The sequence below is a fragment of the Balaenoptera physalus genome (assembly GCF_965194825.1).
Source record: "Balaenoptera physalus genome assembly, chromosome: 13".
NCBI classification, from domain to species: Eukaryota; Metazoa; Chordata; class Mammalia; order Artiodactyla; family Balaenopteridae; genus Balaenoptera; species Balaenoptera physalus.
In genome coordinates, this window is record NC_138892.1 from 74,102,618 (window position 1) to 74,120,691 (window position 18,074).

Consider the following 18,074-nt stretch of genomic DNA (forward strand, 5'->3'; position numbering starts at 1 on the left):
TTTGAGATATACTATTTCTAGATGTTTTAGGGTCAAGTATTGAGGCAATTCATAGACAGAAACTGAGATCTCTAATTGTAGCTCTTTCCTGAAAAGACACGAGGTAAAATGATAATACCATTCATGATGGGGATAGTATGCTGATTTTGATGTACTCTGAATTATCTCAACATAATGAAAACCATTTGTCCATATAATCAACTATAATTAGTTGGAAACAAAACTTTAAGTCAATCAGCATGCTTTTCTATATCTATGTAGTTATATTTCAATCAAAAGATTTTTTAAAATCATTTAGTTCTCAAAAGAGATATACAAATGACCAAGTACATGAAAAACGGTTCAGCATCACTAATCATTAGGGAAATGCAAGTCAAAACTACAATGAGTTATTACCTCAGACCCCTTAGGATAAAAAACAACAACAAAAACAAAACAACAATTGTTGTGAAGGATGTGGAAAAATTCGAAACTGTATGCACTGTGGATAGGAATGTGAAATGGTGCAACCAGTATGGAAAACAGTATTTTAAGACAGAATTATATATCATTTAACAATTCCATTTCTGGGTATATGTCCAAAAGAATTGAAAACAAGGTCTTGAAGTTATATTTGAATACCCATGTTCATAGCAGCATTATTCATAATAGCTAAAAGATGGAAGCAACTCGAGTGTTATTTGACAGATGAATGGATAAACAAACTGTATATACAAACAATGATATATTATTCATACTTAAAGGAAAGAAATTCTGGCTACTACAACATGAATGAACCTTGAAGACATGATGATAAGTGAAATGAACAAATACCGTATGACTCCACTAATATGAGGTACCTAGAGTAGTCAGGTTTATAGAGACAGGAAGAAGAATGGTGGTTGCCACAGACAGGGGCAAGAAGGGAATAAGGAGTTTGTTTAATGGGTACGGAGTTTCAGTTTTGGAAATGGAATGAGTTTTGGAGGTTGCTTGCACACTAAGGTGAATATGCTTAACACTACTGAACTGTACAATAAAAAATGATTAAAATTTAAAATGGTTAGTTAAGATGGTAACTTTTATGTAATGTGTACTTTACAATTAAAACTTTTAAGAAGGAAAATCCGTGTTAAAATCATTTAACATACGTCTAGAAAATATAGTACACTTAGCTGATAGAAAACCTCCTCCCGTCCATCGTCCTCTGTACCTCCCACATGCCTCCCCCACACAGGCAAATACAGGTTTAATTCACAGCTGAACTTGAGAGAAATGCCCACGTGCCACCAATGAGAATGAGAGCAGTGAGCCCATGTGGAAACCTAGCAGCCCATGGGAATATCAGAAGCCGGCCTAAAGGGTGAGAGGCTAGTATTTTAGGTGCTGAGAAGACAAAGGTGCAGGTCTTGACTCTGGAGCTATGATGGACTACCTAAGGCTCTGAAATAGAGACAGGAAAAGCTGTTGCCCTGGGCTAGGCAAGCTGCTAAATTCTCTGTGGCCCACTTGGGACCTTGAATAGAAATAGCGTCACACATGAGAAATCAAAACCAGGAGCATTTGCTGTGGGGAAATATGGCTTCTAATTTCACACTGCCTTTGTGAAGGGGGAACCATAGGAGAAACATGAAGAGTGAAAAAAAAAAAAGTGTGTCCCAAACTGGAGACATCTATAGAGCTAACTCAGAAAGAAACATGCAATTGTCAGAATCCAGGACAACATGAGACTTCCATGGAAAGCAAATATGAGATAGTCAAAAATTTTAAACTACATCAATTTATGAAGGAAAGGAAGCCACCAAGTGTGACAGATGGAAGAATGAATACCTAAAGAACCTTGTATTACCAAAAAAAAAAATTTTAAGAGACTTTAATATGTTTAAAAGAAAAAAAGGAAATAGTATAATTTTTTCAATTATACTGAAAGCTGCACACATGATTTGTGCAGTATATGGGTATGTATGTGCGTGTGTGTATATATATACATGTATATATACATATATAACAAATGTTATACTTAAGTAAATTTTGTAAAAAAAATAAAAAACTTGGAAAGCTAAATTTCTGGATAAATAACATAGAATGTGGTATGGGAACTTTGGGGGAAAAAAAAAGCCCTCTATATTCTTTTGTTTGTTTTCAGAAGGAAATGGAGATTATAATTAGTTTTGCAACTTGTTAAATATAGGTGTTAAAAATATAAGTATAATCTCTTAAAGATATATACTAGTACAGAGAGAAAAAAGAGAATCAATCAAACTAATAAAGACAGGAAAAGGGGAAAATTACAGGAAAAAAACATGGTTAAGAGAAACCACCAAAAAAAAACCCAGCAAAATTAGTTACATGTAAATGTACCTGTTATTAGAGTGAAAATAACTCAATTAAACATACCTATGAAAGACAAAGTTCCTCGCACTAGATTTTTTTAATGCAGTTATATGCTGTTTACAAGAGACAATCATTGAAAAGTTGGAAATAAAGGAGTGGAAAAAATTAGATAAGTGCTCAATCAAGAAGACAAAAAATAGCAGAGGTTAGCGAATTTGGAAAACTTAATAACAAGCTTGATGTAAGAGTTAAATAATGAACCTAACACACAGAGAACTTCATTCTTTTCAAGCAAACATAAAACACTATGAAGATTTACCATATTCAAGCACAAAGAATAAATTTATATAAATGTAAATTCCAATAAATTCTAAGTAAATCCAGATAATCAGTATTGTGTAAAATGTCTTTTCAGTGATAACACTGCAAAGCAATAGAAAGATATTTATCACGTCTTTTACTTTAGTCTGTAAACTTAAAAAAAATCTTCAAATTAATTAATGGGTTAAGAAGGAATCATAATGGAAACCAGGACACTGAAATTAGTGACTGACAAGATCCACAAGAAGTGAGAGCTAGAATACAGAGTTAGCCTGTAGAGTAAGCAGAGGATGGAAATTAAAAGACAAGAGGAAAAAATAATGCAAAGCAAAGAAATACTAGAGAAGATCCAAAAACAAAAGTTGGTTCTTAGAGAAGACAAATTTAATGGAGAAACCTCTGGCAATACTGGTTAAGAAGAGAGAGAAGGCACAGACAGTATTTAGAATGAGAAAAAAGGACATATAAAGATAGTAAAGATTTTAAAATTCATAAGAGAATATTATGAATAATGCTGTCCAGTGCATTTGGAAACAAATATAATAGACAGTTTTCTAGAAAAAACATAACTTTCCAGAGCCAGCTTGATACCTCTGTGAAGTGTGATTTTTATTCCCATTGTACAGATGAAGACAGTGAGGCTTAGAGGGTCTGAATTACTTTCTCAAAGTCAAAAAGCCAGTAAGTCCATTGCTTTTAGGGTAGCAACAATTGGGTAGAAGAAAGATGCACATTTTTGAGTCGGTTTCAAATTTGAGCTTTTACCATTTCCCTCATCATTGTCACTGGGATAGCCTGGGCCTCTCTGAGCCCCAGTCTTCATCTTTAAAATGGGAATAATATAATTGCTGTGTTGAATAATATGGTTTTTATTTGTTTTTATTGAAGTATAGTTGATTTACAATACTGTGTTAGTTTAAGATGTATAGCACAGTGATTCAGTTATTTTTTTCAGGTAATATTCCATTATAGGTTATTCAAGATATTGAATATAATTCCCTGTGCTATACAGTAAATCCTTGTTGCTTGTCTATTTTATGTATAGTAGTTTGTGTCTGTTAATCTCATACTCCTAATATACAATATAACATACAATATTCCATTGTGTGTGTGTGTGTCTATAGATATATATATATGTATATATATATATGCGTGTGTATGTGTGTATATATATATCTATAGACACACACACACACACACACACACACACACATCTTCTCTATCCATTCATCTGTCAATGGACATTTAGGTTGCTTCTGTGTCTTAGCTATTATAAATAGTGCTGCTATGAACACTGGGGTACATATATCTTTTCGAATTAGAGTTTTCATTTTTTCTGGATATGTACCCAGGAGTGGGATTGCTTGATCATGTGGTAGCTCTATTTTTAGTGTTTTAAGAAACCTTCATACTGTTTTCCAAAGTGGCTGCACCAATTTACATTCCCACCAACATTTGAGGGTTCCCTTTTATCCACAGCAGTATGGTTTTTATGAACTTTAAATGAGTATTTCTGAAGACACTCATAAAAATGTAATGTTCTGCACACATATAAGTAGTAAATATCCTGTAATAATTTTTATTTTTCTTACATTTGTCAATAACACATTTTCTAGACTAGAATAAGCACTTCCTAACAGATAAGTGCATTAGAATACTTTCTATTTATTTATCTGTGTCTATTCATGCACCTCCATCTCTCCCGGCTTTCTATACACACAAAAACAAAAATAATCTATTCTGGTACTTCAAATATCCTGACTCTTTAAAAGTATTGTTAATTAGGGATACTTTCTTAATGTGCTGATCCAGTATTTGTTTCCTATAATACAACATTTTCACTCTGTAATTAGACACACCAAAATAGCCAGATAGATCCTTATTTGGCAATTCATTGTTCTAACTTGCACTGAACGTCTGGTTTATTGTATTCATTCAGCAGATATTTTTCTCAAAGCTGCCCTCTGATACAACACCAGCCTGTCTTCCCAGCTACCCACCACTCTCCCACACAGAAGTCTAGTCAATCGAAACCCCCTGCTGTCACCCTAATATCCATTATGATTTCTGATCTCTTTGCCTTTCCTCATGCTGTGCTTTCTGCCTAGGATTTACCCTCCTTCTCCCTCTTTTGAATCTCTGACTCTGACTTCTAAGCATCATGTTTTGCCCAGATTAGGTATCACTTTTTCTTTGCAATCTCTCTGATTAGCCCCAGAGAACAATGCTTATTATATCCCCTGTTGTCCCCTCTAGCACTTACCTGTATAACTTATGATAATTATACTGTCTTATGTGATAGTGATTTGAGTTTGGATTTATCTTCTCTTTTATTAGATTATAAATTCCAATGTCTGTATCCTGCAGTATTTTAAATGCCTCAGTGCCTTACCATTCAGTCAATAATCATTAAATAACAAAAAGGGAAAAGTCTGGGCTTCCCTGGTGGCGCAGTGGTTGAGAGTCTGCCTGCCAATGCAGGGGACACGGGTTCGAGCCCTGGTCTGGGAGGATCCCACATGCCGAGGAGCAACTGGGCCCATGAGCCACAACTACTGAGCCTGCGCGTCTGGAGCCTGTGCTCCGCAACAAGAGAGGCCGTGATAATGAGAGGCCCGCGCACGGCGATGAAGAGTGGCCCCCGCTTGCCGCAACTAGAGAAAGCCCTCGCACAGAAACGAAGACCCAACACAGCCATAAATAAATAAGTAAATAAATAAATAAACCGAAAGTTAAAAAAAAAAAAAAAAAACCTTTAAAAAAAAAAAAAAAAAAAAAGGGAAAAGTCTGCCATCACCAGAAAATATATAAGGGTTTGAAAGTAACAAAGTTCCAAATGAGAGGATATGATGTTCCCATTATTTCATTTTAGTGATATCTTCTACATTCATTCTAAAGGAAAAATGAGAATGATGTGATTTTTAGTAAACAATCTTAAATGTTTACTTGGTACTCATTAAAACACTACGAAAGTTTAAAAATAAAAATTAACCATGTACTCCAAATATGCATACTGCATACTGCTTGTGGTCATACTACATGAAAAATACTTTTTGATAATTATTGGAAGAAGTATTCAGCAAATTTCCTCCAAACATTCATTGGTATGCTAGGGAAGCAATATATCTATGGTGACAGTATAAGATCAGATGTATTACAGAAGTAGGCCAAATAGTAAAAAGGGGATTTTCCCTTTATCACCTCTTCTTTTTTAATTTTTAAAGACATATATCAGTTTTGCATTTAGAAAAAGGAATTTATTTTATCATTAACAAACTATATCAGTATCTTAATTATTCATGTACAAGATTGATATTTTTATTAGTTATTCATATTAGGGATTTAAAATCCTCAAGCTCTGCTCCTAAACTAATAACAGTATAGTTCAAAATTAATTTTTGCTAGCATATATTTTATATATAGAGAGAAGTAATAGAGAATCTAACATAGGATACTTTTAATCAATTTTGCTTTTTTAAATTTTTATAATTTTTATTTTTTTATTGAGGTAGAGTTGATTTGTAATCTTTCAGGTGTAGAGAAAAGTGATTCAATTGTACATATATATATATATTCTTTTTCAGATTCTTTTCCATTATAGGTTATTACAAGATACTGAATATAGTTCCCTGTGCTATAGAGTAGGTCCTTGTTGTTTATCTATTTTATATGTAGTAGTCTGTATCTGTTAACCCCAAGTTCCCCTTTGGTAGCCATAAGTTTGTTTTCTACATCTGTGAGTCTCTTTCTGTTTTGTAAATAAGTTCATTTGTATCACTTTTTTAGATTCCACATAAAAGTGATATGATATTTGTCTTTCTGTGTCTGGTGTACTTCACTGACTATGATAATCTCTAGGTCCATCCATGTTGCTGAAAATGGCATTATTTCACTCTTTTTTTATGGCTGAGTAGTATGCTATTGTGTATATATACCACATCTTCTTTATCCATTCATCTGTCAGTGGACATTTAGTTTGCTTCCTTGTCTTGGCTATTGTAAATAGTGCCACTATGAACATTGGGGTGCGTTTATCTTTTCAACTTAGAGTTTTCTTTGGACATACTCCCAGGAGTGGGATTGCTGGATCATATGGCAACTCTATTTTCAGTTTTTTAAGGAACTACTGTTCTCCATAATGGTTGCACCAGTTTACATTCCCACCAACAATGTAGGAGGGTTCCCTTTTCTCCACACCCTCTCAGAGCATTTATTGTTTGTAGACTTTTAAATGATGACCATTCTGACTGGTGTGAGGTGATACCTCATTCTGGTTTGATTTGCATTTCTCTAATAATTAGTAATGTTGAGCATCTTTTCATGTGCCTGTTGTCCATCTGTATGTCTTCTGTGTAGAAATGCCTGTTTAGGTCTTCTGCCTATTTTTTGATTGGGTTGTTTGTTTTTTGATATTGAGCTTCATGAGCTGTTTGTATATTTTGGAAATTAATCCCATGTCAGTCACATCATTTGCAAATATGTTCTCCTATTCCATAGATTATCTTCTCGTTTTATTTATAGTTCCCTTTACTGTGCAAAAGCTTTTAAGTTTAATTATATCCCATTTGTTTATTTTTGGTTTTGTTTCCAGTACTCTAGGAGACAGAGCCAAAAAAATATTGCTGCAATTTATGTCAAAGAGTGTCCTGCCTATGTTTTCCTCTAGGAGTTTTATAGTATCCTGTCTTACATTTAGGTCTTTAATCTATTTTGAGTTTATTTTTGTATATGGTGTTAGAGAATGTTCTAATTTCATTCTTTTACATGTAGCTGTCCAGTTTTCCCAGCACCACTTATTGAAGAGACTGCCTTTTCTCTAATGCGTATTCTTGCCTCCTTTGTTGTAGATTAATTGACCATAAGCATGTGGGTGTATTTCTGGGCTTTCTATCCTGTTCCATTGATCTATGTGTCTGTTTTTGTGCCAGTACCATACTGTTTTGATGACTGTAGCTTTGTAGTATAGTCTGAAGTCAGGGGGTGTGATTCCTCCAGCTCCATTCTTCTTTCTCAAGATTGTTTTGGCTATTCGATGTCTTTTGTGTTTCCATAAAAATTTTTAAAGTTTTTGTTCCTGTTCTGTGAAAAATGCCATTGGTAATTTAATAGGGATTACACTGAATCTGTAGATTGCCTTGGGTAGTATGGTCATTTTAACAATGTTGATTTGTCCAATCCAAGAACACGGTGTATCTTTCCACCTGTTCATGTGGTCTTCAGTATCTTTCATCAGCATTTTATAGTTTTAAGAGTACAGGTCTTTTGCCTCCTTAGGGAGGTTTATTCCTAGCTTTTTGTCTTTCTGATGTGATAGTAAGTGGGATTGTTTCCATAGTTTCTCTTTCTGATATTTCATTGTTAGTGTATAGAAATGCAGCATATTTCTGTATATTAATTTTGTATCCTGAATCTTTACCTAATTCATTGATGAGCTCTGGTAGTTTTCTGCTGGTGCCTTTAGAATTTTCTATGTATAGTATCGTGTCATCTGCAAATAGTGACAGTTTTACATCTTCCTTTTCAATTTGGATTCCTTTTCTTCTCTGATTGCTATGGCTGAGAATTCCCAAACTATGTTGAATAAAAGTGACGAGAGTGGACATCCTTGTCTTGTTCCTGATCTTACAGGAGATGCTTTCAGCTCTTCACCATTGACTATGATGTTATCTGTGGGTTTGTCATATATGGCCTTTATTATGTTGAGGTATGTTCCCTCTATGCCCACTTTCTGGTGAGTTTTTGCCATAAATGGATGTTGAATTTTATCAAAAGCTTTTTCTGCATCTATTTGAGATGATCATATGGTTTTTATTCTTCATTTTGTTAATGTGGTGTATCACATTGATTGATTTGTGGATATTGAATAATCCTTGCATCCCTGGGATAAATCCCACTTGATCATGGTGTATGATCCTTTTAATGTATAGTTGCATTTGGTTTGCTAGTATTTTGTTGAGAATTTTTGCATCTATGTTCATCAGTGATATTGGCCTGTAATTTTCTTTTTTATGTGATACCTTTGTCTGGTTTTCGTATCAAGGTGATGGTAGCCTCACAATTTTGCTTTTTAAATTACACTTTTCTTCATGCTTTTGCTTGAATAGAAATCATTATGTTAGATTAATCCCTTTAAGATCTGTAGCTGTATAGTATATATTTGTAAGTTTTATCTATCCATAAATAATTTCAGAGATGGCAAGCCTCTTTTTTCAAGTCCAGAAACTAAGACTTTCTTGGATTTAGTGATTATCTATATTGCAGATTCTGGTGCTATTTATGTTGCAAAGTGTACAAATCAGAAAAGAGCAAAACATTTCTGAATAATTTATCTCCCTCCTCCATGTTAGTTTGTCCAATTTCTTCATTGACATTTAATTATAATAAATAAACACATTTTAACAGTTTTATCTAAGTAGTAATGTTCATAATGTTTTGACTACCCTTCATCTTAGGCCAAAACCTTACATTTCTAGTCACTTCCTTTTCCTTTTACATTTTTTAAATTACTCTTCAGTTTATACTTCATCTGAAAAGTAGTCTGTGAGTTATTTCTCACTAAAGAAGACTGTAAGACTTTTTGTATGAGAATAAGGGCCGAGGCATGAATTGCATGTGCTTGGTAAATATAACAGAAGTGAGTCTTGGTTCATCAAGTAATGGTGCAATTAAACAACAGAAGGTGTGGTACCGCAGAGATGAAGTCTGGGGAGGTTGGGATTTGTCAAAAAGGGGGCATAGGGAGCAGTGGGAACAAGAGGAAGGAAAATGCATGGCTGGAGCTGATACTGGAAATGTGAGTTGGATCAGAGTTTCAGAGAGCCTTATTTAGGAGTTCTATTTTGACTTTTGTAGATGTATTTTCATAGGTGTGGAAATCATACTGGTAATGATTTTTGGTGAATGACTTTATGTTATACCTGGATGTGGATATGAATTATATCATATAGAGAGATATAGTTCTCTTTCAAATATTCTAAATATATTAAGAAGAAAATCAGTTGGCAAAATTTTAACACTTGGTAGGAAATATTATCTAACTAGAAATTAATAACATTTTGTTTTCATTCCATTTTATTTTAATTATCTTCTATTTTTGATAAGTGTGTTTGATTCTATTATTGTTCAAACTATCTGCTGCACTCGCTAGGAAAGGATTAGATTTCCCTGGCCCATTCAGTCTTATCCACATGCCTTGCTCTGGCCAAGGAAATGAAAGTGGAACCAATCTGTGTCATTTCTAAACTGAAGCTTTAAGAGCAATGATTGGCCATATCCTCTTTTCCCTCTGCAGTAAAGTTGTCAATGTCCCAGTATAGAAGGTGTTCCATTAGCTTTGGTCACAGAGTAAAGAAAATGTGGAGCAGAATCACGACTAACCTCAATGAACCAGTAGCATGAGCAATAAATTAACCCAGTTTATGGCACTGGCATTTGGGGCTCTTTTGTTACCTCTGCATAACCTATTCTCTTCTGACTGATAAAGCAAGATGAACTGCATTCCACTGTGCAAGTGGCACAAAATTTACTTACGCTATAAAAGGAAGCTCATTTTAAAAAACTATTAAACAAATAATAATACAGGAAAAAGAAAGACATGGTGGTTACCAAATGCCTTAACTTTGAAGGATATTGCTATACGTGGTAGGAGCTGTTAGGTTTTTAAGTAGGGGCTAACGTGAATGGCTTTGGGTTTAGAAGGTAAAATTCTGATAGAAAAAGGAGGGAAGAATTTTTAAAAGCATGGGTAGAAGGTAAGGCAAGGCATTTGGAAATTTATTAATATAAGGGATATATAGAGTAATGGTATCTGCAGTTTAAAATGTTGTTATATTTTTTAATAAAGACATTTAAAGGGAAGACTATATGCATTGCTAAGATACAGAAAGAAGGATAGCATTAGAAATCCAAATACTCTCAGGAAGTTTCTTGCTAGATAGCAGGTGTGAACTAAAATCCAGTTACTCACATTAAAGAGCTGCTGCCTCAGTACACATAATTTAGCACTCAAGTCCTTCCTACTCTCATGGTTTCAGTGCTAGCTTCAGAAAAAAGTGAACGAAATTGGTTTTCCATTAGTTATTATCTGGGTTTACAACTTCTACAGTTTGTACAGTAACAACTGCATGTTTTATCACTTGGAATTTGCATAGACATTCATGAACCAGAACCAATCAGAATTCTTACTGTTTCAAAATAATACCAAAATGGCAACCTGGAAACTGAGAGCACAATACTCTATCCCTGTGATTTCTGGGAAGAATTCATTATAACACTGTTCACTGTATCATCACTTGTCATCTGTTATGATAAGTGCTCCCCATGTCATCTAAGAATTTAGTTTTAAAGTAAATAGTTCCAAAGTATTAACCAACTTTATTTTCATTTCAGAGGCACATGTGCCCTGGAACCCTCTAAAAAATAAATTTTTTTTCCCTTTTTGTCGTTATTTATTTATTTGATATATGAGTATGGGGAAAAGGTTGGAAATAAACCTGTTATGCATGTACAAATTCATATATGTTAATATTTTTACGTTTAATTATTGGTAGGTTGGCTTTTTGTAACAGAATTTAAATTCTATTCATGTTTAAATTCTATCTATTTGTAACTGGAAATACAAAGAGGTTTTTTTTTTCTGAAGTCATTTTATAACATTGAAATTTGATATTGTGCTATATGCTATTAAAAATGTATTTATTTCAACTATTAGAAATGCAGGAAGGGATTTGAGTGATAGCTAGGGCCACTGTACTTCCTGGTTGGCCCAGGATAGTCATGGTATGCTTGTGACTCTAATCATAATTATTAACAGCTCCCTTTCATTCTCAAAAGTGTCCTGGTTTGCACTAAAATTATATGGTTACCTTAGTGTTAGTATCTTCACCCTTGTGTTACAAGTGAGGAAACCAAGCCACAGAGCAGGGCTGTGACTTAGACAAAGTTATGGACTTAGGAAGGGACCGGAATTAAAACCCAGAAATATCTAGAAGTCTTCCTATTCAATGCCAGGACTCACCAGTAACAAGGTAATGGCAGTGACTGCCATGGCCAGGATTTGGACACCAGCAGTACACATGAGATATAAAGTCTGTGTGAGCAAGGCTCTCCCCATCCCGGAGGAATTTTACAGGGTCAGGAGCTGAAGGCTGAGAGATTTAGGGGATCTTCGTGTACCTAAGCCTGGCCTAGTTCTCTGTGCACTTGTGGCTTCTTGTCCACCACTCCTACTGATGTGGGAAAGATTATGAGAGACATAAATTAGTTTTAGACATGTTAAATTTGAAACAACATTTCAGCATTTAACTGGAGATGTAGACTAGGAAGCCAGACTGGAGATATCAGTTTGGGAGTTAACGATGAAAGGGTGGTATCTGAAGCTTAGGGCACTCATGAGAAGAGCAGGAAAAAGAGTTCTGCAGTAAAGAACAGGGGTCAAAAGGAAGGTGAAGGGTGAAGAGATGAAAAAGGCCTTAGGATGCTGAATAACCAGCTCCAATAATGAGAGGAAGACAAAAATAATGTCTACAACAATGATGATAAACTGCAGTTACTACCATTACTGGAAACTTTATACGTTCCAGTAACTCCACCAAGTATTTTATATACATTAGCTTAGTCCTCATTACTATCCGCTGAGGTAGGGAAAAAAATAAGGCCAGGGATGTTAGGAAACTTGACTGAAGTCACAAAATAAGCAGCAGAGCAGAAATTCAGACTCAGCTCTGCCTCTAAAGAGCTCTGTGATCTTTCTACAATATTCTGCATATTGGATCTTATCTTCCCTCTTTTCTGCTTTGTCCTTTGTATGTGATGTATGTGATGATTTACAAGGCTTATAAATATTTTTCTAATGTGAAAACCAAAAAAAATGTATTTATTGATAAAAAGACACAGACATTACCTCAAGACTTATAATCTAGGACAGATAGAAACATTTATGCAAGCAAATTTTAAAGTAATTGTAAATAAATGAATGTTTCTTTTTACAAATACGTAAAAAAAGAAAAGTATTTACCATGTATACTACTTAAGGTCAAGGCCATTTGGGAGAGAAGGTGTGTGAAAATGTGTTGTAGCATGTGCAAATATGGAATGAGTTTTAAAAACCAAACCTGGCTTTTAGCAATTTCAAATAATGGAAGGCTTGAGGAATAAATGTTTATGGCAAGCTATGAGGCAGAGTATTTCAGATATAAAGTATAGACTGTAAATATTTATAAAATTATGTGTTCCCACCTTAAGTATATTTTAAAATAATGGTGAATACGCCCTATCATGGTAACTTACTTGAACTTTCTATGACATAACTAAGGAAAATGTCTCTAAACTGTAAACCCATTAATAAATCATTAATTAATTTTATGAGCTTTTAAGCCTCATGAAGATATAGCATATATTATTCTTTATTATTATTTTTTCCAGCTTTATTGAGATATGATTGACAAATAAAAGTTGTTTATATTTAGGTTGTACAATATGATTTTCTTAAGGTGTATAACATGGTGATTTAACATACATATACATCGTGAAATGCCTACCATCATCAAGTTAGTTATCACACCCAGCACTTCACATAGTTACCTTTTCTGTGTTTGTGTGTGGTGAGAACATTTAAGATTTACTCTCTCAGCAAATTTCAAATATAAAATTCTGTATTGTTAACTGTAATCACTATGGTGTACATTAGGTCCCCAGAACTTACTCATCTTATAAGTGAAAGTTTGTGCCCCTTGACCAACGTCTCTCTATTTCTTGCATCCCCCGGACCTTGACAACCTCCATTCTACTCTCTGGTTCTATGAGCTTGACTTTTTAGATTCCACATATAAGTGAGATCATACAGTATTTGTCTTTCTGTGTCTGATTTATTTCACTTAGCATAATGCTCTCCTGGTTCATCCATTTTGTCACAAATAGCAGGATATTCCTCTTTTTATGGTTGAATAATATTCCATTGTGTGTGTGTGTGTGTATACACACACATACATAAAACCATGTTTTCTTTGTCCATACATCCATGGACAGACACTTGGGTCGTTTCAGTGTCTTGGCTCTTGTGAATAACACTGCAGTGAATGTTCTTTATTATTCTTGATGAAAATTTCATTGAAAGCTTAAAAATGAGATTGATGTGTGATGCATGGAATCCCATTTATTAAAATATTAGAGCTATCCAAACTTTTGAAGCATCAGGGATGGGAAACTATTGTTCAGATAACTGTACTGATTTTGTTCCTTGTGGGTGCATGCTGGTTGACTGAAAACTGATTAGTAATGGAAAATCATCTTACTTGTTTTAGCATTGAGCTTTTAGGAAGTAGTTGATCATGCAGACCTATTGTTACTTTTTAATTATTTGGCTTAGGAAACAGGAGATCAGAATTCTGCTCAAGAGAATCTAGGGATGAAGGAAAGGGCAGAACAGAGTTAAGTCAACATTTTATATTTCAATAACATCTGAAACTCTTTTCTACATCTGTGCATTCAGACTGTAGTTGTCATGTGGGGGAAAACATGTATGAAACTTATTATCTATATATATTCTGCCTATTTATTCAACAAACATTAACTAATAACTTTGCCTATAACCTAAAATAGGATTGCAAAGTTTAGTATTCTTAAAAATTGGGAGAGATCAAGTAGGACAGTTAGACAGACTTGAAAAAGAATTTCAAAGGTGATTACGAAGCACAGAAATGTCCTTGTCTTCGGCAATGTCACAGAAGCCACTTTTAGTAACATCAGAGTTCAGCAAAGATGTATTATTGCCCAGAACATCCTCTTCCTTGTTAACAAAGCTATTATTCTAAGTTCTTCATTGATTTGTAAGATATCTGATATCTTGGGAGCAGTGAACATTTAGCAAATAATTCTAGATATAGTGTTACAACTTTGCTCCTTTAAATAGAAATTAAGAAGGAAATAGTCTATATCTTTTACAATTAAACCAGGAAACATATTTAGTACTGCTGCTTATTTAAGCCTGAGAATTTCTATGTGATTATTTCTGTCTGCCCTGAGCCAGGAGGGAGGCAAGCTCTGAGAATTCACATAGGGGAGAAAATTCTTCCTCTATCCATCCTAGGTTCTCGGCTAGGCTCTGTAACAAGACAGACTAACCAGAGAAAACAAACAGGAGTTTATTAACATCTATATCTCATATATACATGTTAATGTGAGAAGCTCAGGAATGAATAACTCAAAGAGGTGGCTCAGAATTCAGGCTTATGTAGCATTTTCAACAAAGAACAATAAATTTTAGAAAGTGACAAGGCAAAAGCAAAGGACCTTGAGTCCCTAGAGGTGGCAAATTGTAGGAAGGCAAATATATGGGAAAGGAATGGGAGATCAAGGCTAGTTGGTAAAGTCTGTTACATAGATTCCTCTGGTGCCATCTCCAGGCTGATAAGAGCCTAAAGTTGTTCCTGTGATTTTTCGAGAAGGAAGGAGGGACATCTTTCTATATTTATGTCCTGCTTTTAGGCACATAGGAGAAGGGCAGAGAGCTTTCCTGCTTTTGCTGCTTTTTAATTGCCTTTAGATCAAAATAATTCTTATATGGAAAAGGCTATTTTGGCATGACGTATTCTGGTTTCATTTATTTGGCATAACTGTGAAGGGGGATCACACTCTTAAGTATGTCAGTTGGGTCATAGGAGCAGCTCAAGAAAGCTCAGCAGCAGAGTATAATGCAGGAAGTAAATTAGGAGTATGGGGAGAGGATAAAGAGCTGGAAGATGTTATCATAAAGATATCCAAATTGGAATGATAAAGTAGAGAAGAATCTGGAGATAAAAAGGGCAAAGGTAGACAAGTTCCAGGAAGGCAGCTCAGGAAACACACTGTGGACATAGTCAGTCTTCTCTGTAGTGAGTTTTTTCTTATTTGCAGATCTCTCTTGCCTGGGCAAAGAACTGCCTTTGAAGTAAGCAGAATTGCTCTAGATGTTGATAAAGTCCTCATAAGATTGACAGCTTTGAATTTTTCTTACGGATTTAGTATTTAGTAGCTGTATATTGAATACATTGGGTATAGAAATTTCTTAAGTATATATTTAACATATACAAAAACTAAAGATGAGATAGTATGTATAGCATTAATTTTATTATATCTACTGTGTACAAATAACTTTTTTTTGAATGTAGATGAAGGGTACTATATCTTTGTTTCATTAAACCCCTCAGCAATCATCAGTTTCTTTTCTCAACTGGTTTCTATAAATTTTTCATGTCCTGTAGTGCAGCTATTTCATTTCAGGCAAGGTATTGTTTTCTGCTTTAGATGAGGAGGTGATAGAGTATAAATTATTGTGAGCCTAAATTTGTGGAGCATGTAATCCAAAATTGGAAGCTGGCAGAGCCCATCCTAAATTGAAATAGGAATAGAGCTGATCACCCCGTGAATTTACTTGTGATTTGTAGCAGCAGTGTAACCTTGACTGATGACCTCCTCCATCCCACCCCACACATACACACCACTCCTGAAATGAGTGACATAAAACTGGTTGTGAATTAATCTGAGTTTTTGGAAAGACACTTTCTAGCCCTTATGAATTTGTTTTCAGTACTCCTGAGTGAGATGGTCAAAGAAGTTAGTGTTTTCCCAGTACCATTCATTCTTCTTTTATCTTCCAACTCAAAAAATTGAATGAGATATTCTATGTGTGCTGTTTTGAAAAGAGAAGGAGAAAGTCACTCACTACCTACATATTCTTTTCCCCCCTTCAAGGCGTTTGTGGCTGTTGTCTTTCTAAAATTGGAAATGACCCAAACGACACTGGAATAATAATATACTTGCCCAAGATAAGAGAAATGATAGGCACACCTAGTGTTATTGGATATAAAACATGTTCAAAGCATCTGATCCTCTATGCCTTTTTTTATTAAAGTCTTTCAAACTCTTAAAAATAATAATATTCAGAATTATTCTGAATTCAATAAAGCGTTGCTTTTCACAAACTTATCCCTAAGGGCTAAGTAGAATAAAAGCCAATGGATAGAGGTTCTGGCAGCATAGTCCAAAGAGACGCATGAGAGGGCAGGTTTATTTGTTTGTATTTGTTTGGTTTTTAATCTAGTGTTTTTTTAAATTTATATGAATTCTCCTTTATATTCTAAAGTATAGCCACGTTCAGTTTAGTATTATAATTGTTACTACTTATCCATTAATTTTTCTAGACAACACCAACCTACCACCTCTCATCCTTCATCCCATCAGTAAAAAAAGGAAAATTTTTGTTCTTTGGAAATGTGCTTTTATTCTGTAGCACATGTGCTAATTTGAGAAGCGTGACAATAAAGCATAGACCCAACCCAGAAACAAACAATCAGTTCACTAAAATTTTAAGAGGAAGAGGCAAATTCAAGTGAAACTATTTCAAACTTCAGTATCACTCTAGGACACACTGTATACCTCATGGATTTAAATGTTATAGTTAGAATTTTGTGAACACTGTAGGATCTACAGTATGGCTAACTGGTTAATACTTGAACATCTAATTGAATTTCTTGAACAAAAAATATTTCTCTGAACAAAAGGGAAAATATTTCAGAAAACTCTGGATTTATAATATCACCCACTGATTCTGAAGTGTAAACATTAAAAGATTATTTTACTTCTCCAGTTTCTTGGCTACATTTGTTTTATACATAAAATATATAAAAAGTGTGGCCTTACAGAAAACTCTCAAAAATCTCTTACAGAGTGGTGGCCTGTGATATAATTTATCAACTATTGTAAAATAGTAGTTAATTATTTTTCTCAGACTGGAAATATAGGAAGTTATTTCATTACAGCTAGCATATATTAAGATACTTTTCAGCTATTACTCCAAAACACCCTATTCTCAATGCCTTAAGTACAGCTGCTCTCTAGTACTTTATCAATAATCTATAACTATTTCCTTATGTTGCATTATGGCAACTTATATACCTGTTTTCCTCTGACTATCCTCAAACTGGAAACTTCTCAAGGGCAAAGTTAGACAGTGTTGTTCTATCTGCCAGGCATTATGCCTGGCACATAGAAATCTCTCAGTATGTGTGAAAATTGTTGAAAGAATAGTAATAAGGAAAATGACAGTGCTCCAGCCACCAGTCCTCTATAGGTGTTTTGACAAAGAATCTGTCAATTTTATTCTTCTGGATGATTTTGTGTAATATAGACAAGGCCAGACTTTTTTGAGAAACTTGTAGTAGAAATGACAATAGTTAACAATAAAGGCCAGACCATTATCATATCCACCACAGCTCACAGGATTCTAAGCCTTATTCTATTGTCTCTTTTTCTATTTCTGACTCATAGTTGAGTATATGGGATTCCGGAAGTTTTTTTCAAAAGTCTAAAATGAATTGACCTCTGGTATAGCAGAAAGAATGCACTACATGGAGTCAGAAGACTTTGATTTTTATCTGGACTCAGTAGCTGACCACAGTGTGCCA

At 34.4% G+C, this 18,074-nt stretch overlaps 1 protein-coding gene and 2 long non-coding RNA genes across 5 annotated transcripts in view; 1 reads left to right on the forward strand and 2 right to left on the reverse strand.

Moving 5' to 3' along the window:
- The window catches only part of LOC309640502, an 875,392-nt gene that overhangs the window by 435,572 nt on the left and 421,746 nt on the right, over positions 1-18,074 (reverse strand). The gene's annotated exons all lie outside the window — the stretch shown is intronic.
- SLC2A13 (solute carrier family 2 member 13) overlaps positions 1-18,074 on the forward strand; it is a 447,444-nt gene that overhangs the window by 350,384 nt on the left and 78,986 nt on the right. The gene's annotated exons all lie outside the window — the stretch shown is intronic.
- Positions 1-18,074, reverse strand: part of LOC309640499 — a 133,279-nt gene that overhangs the window by 25,886 nt on the left and 89,319 nt on the right. The window lies entirely within an intron of this gene.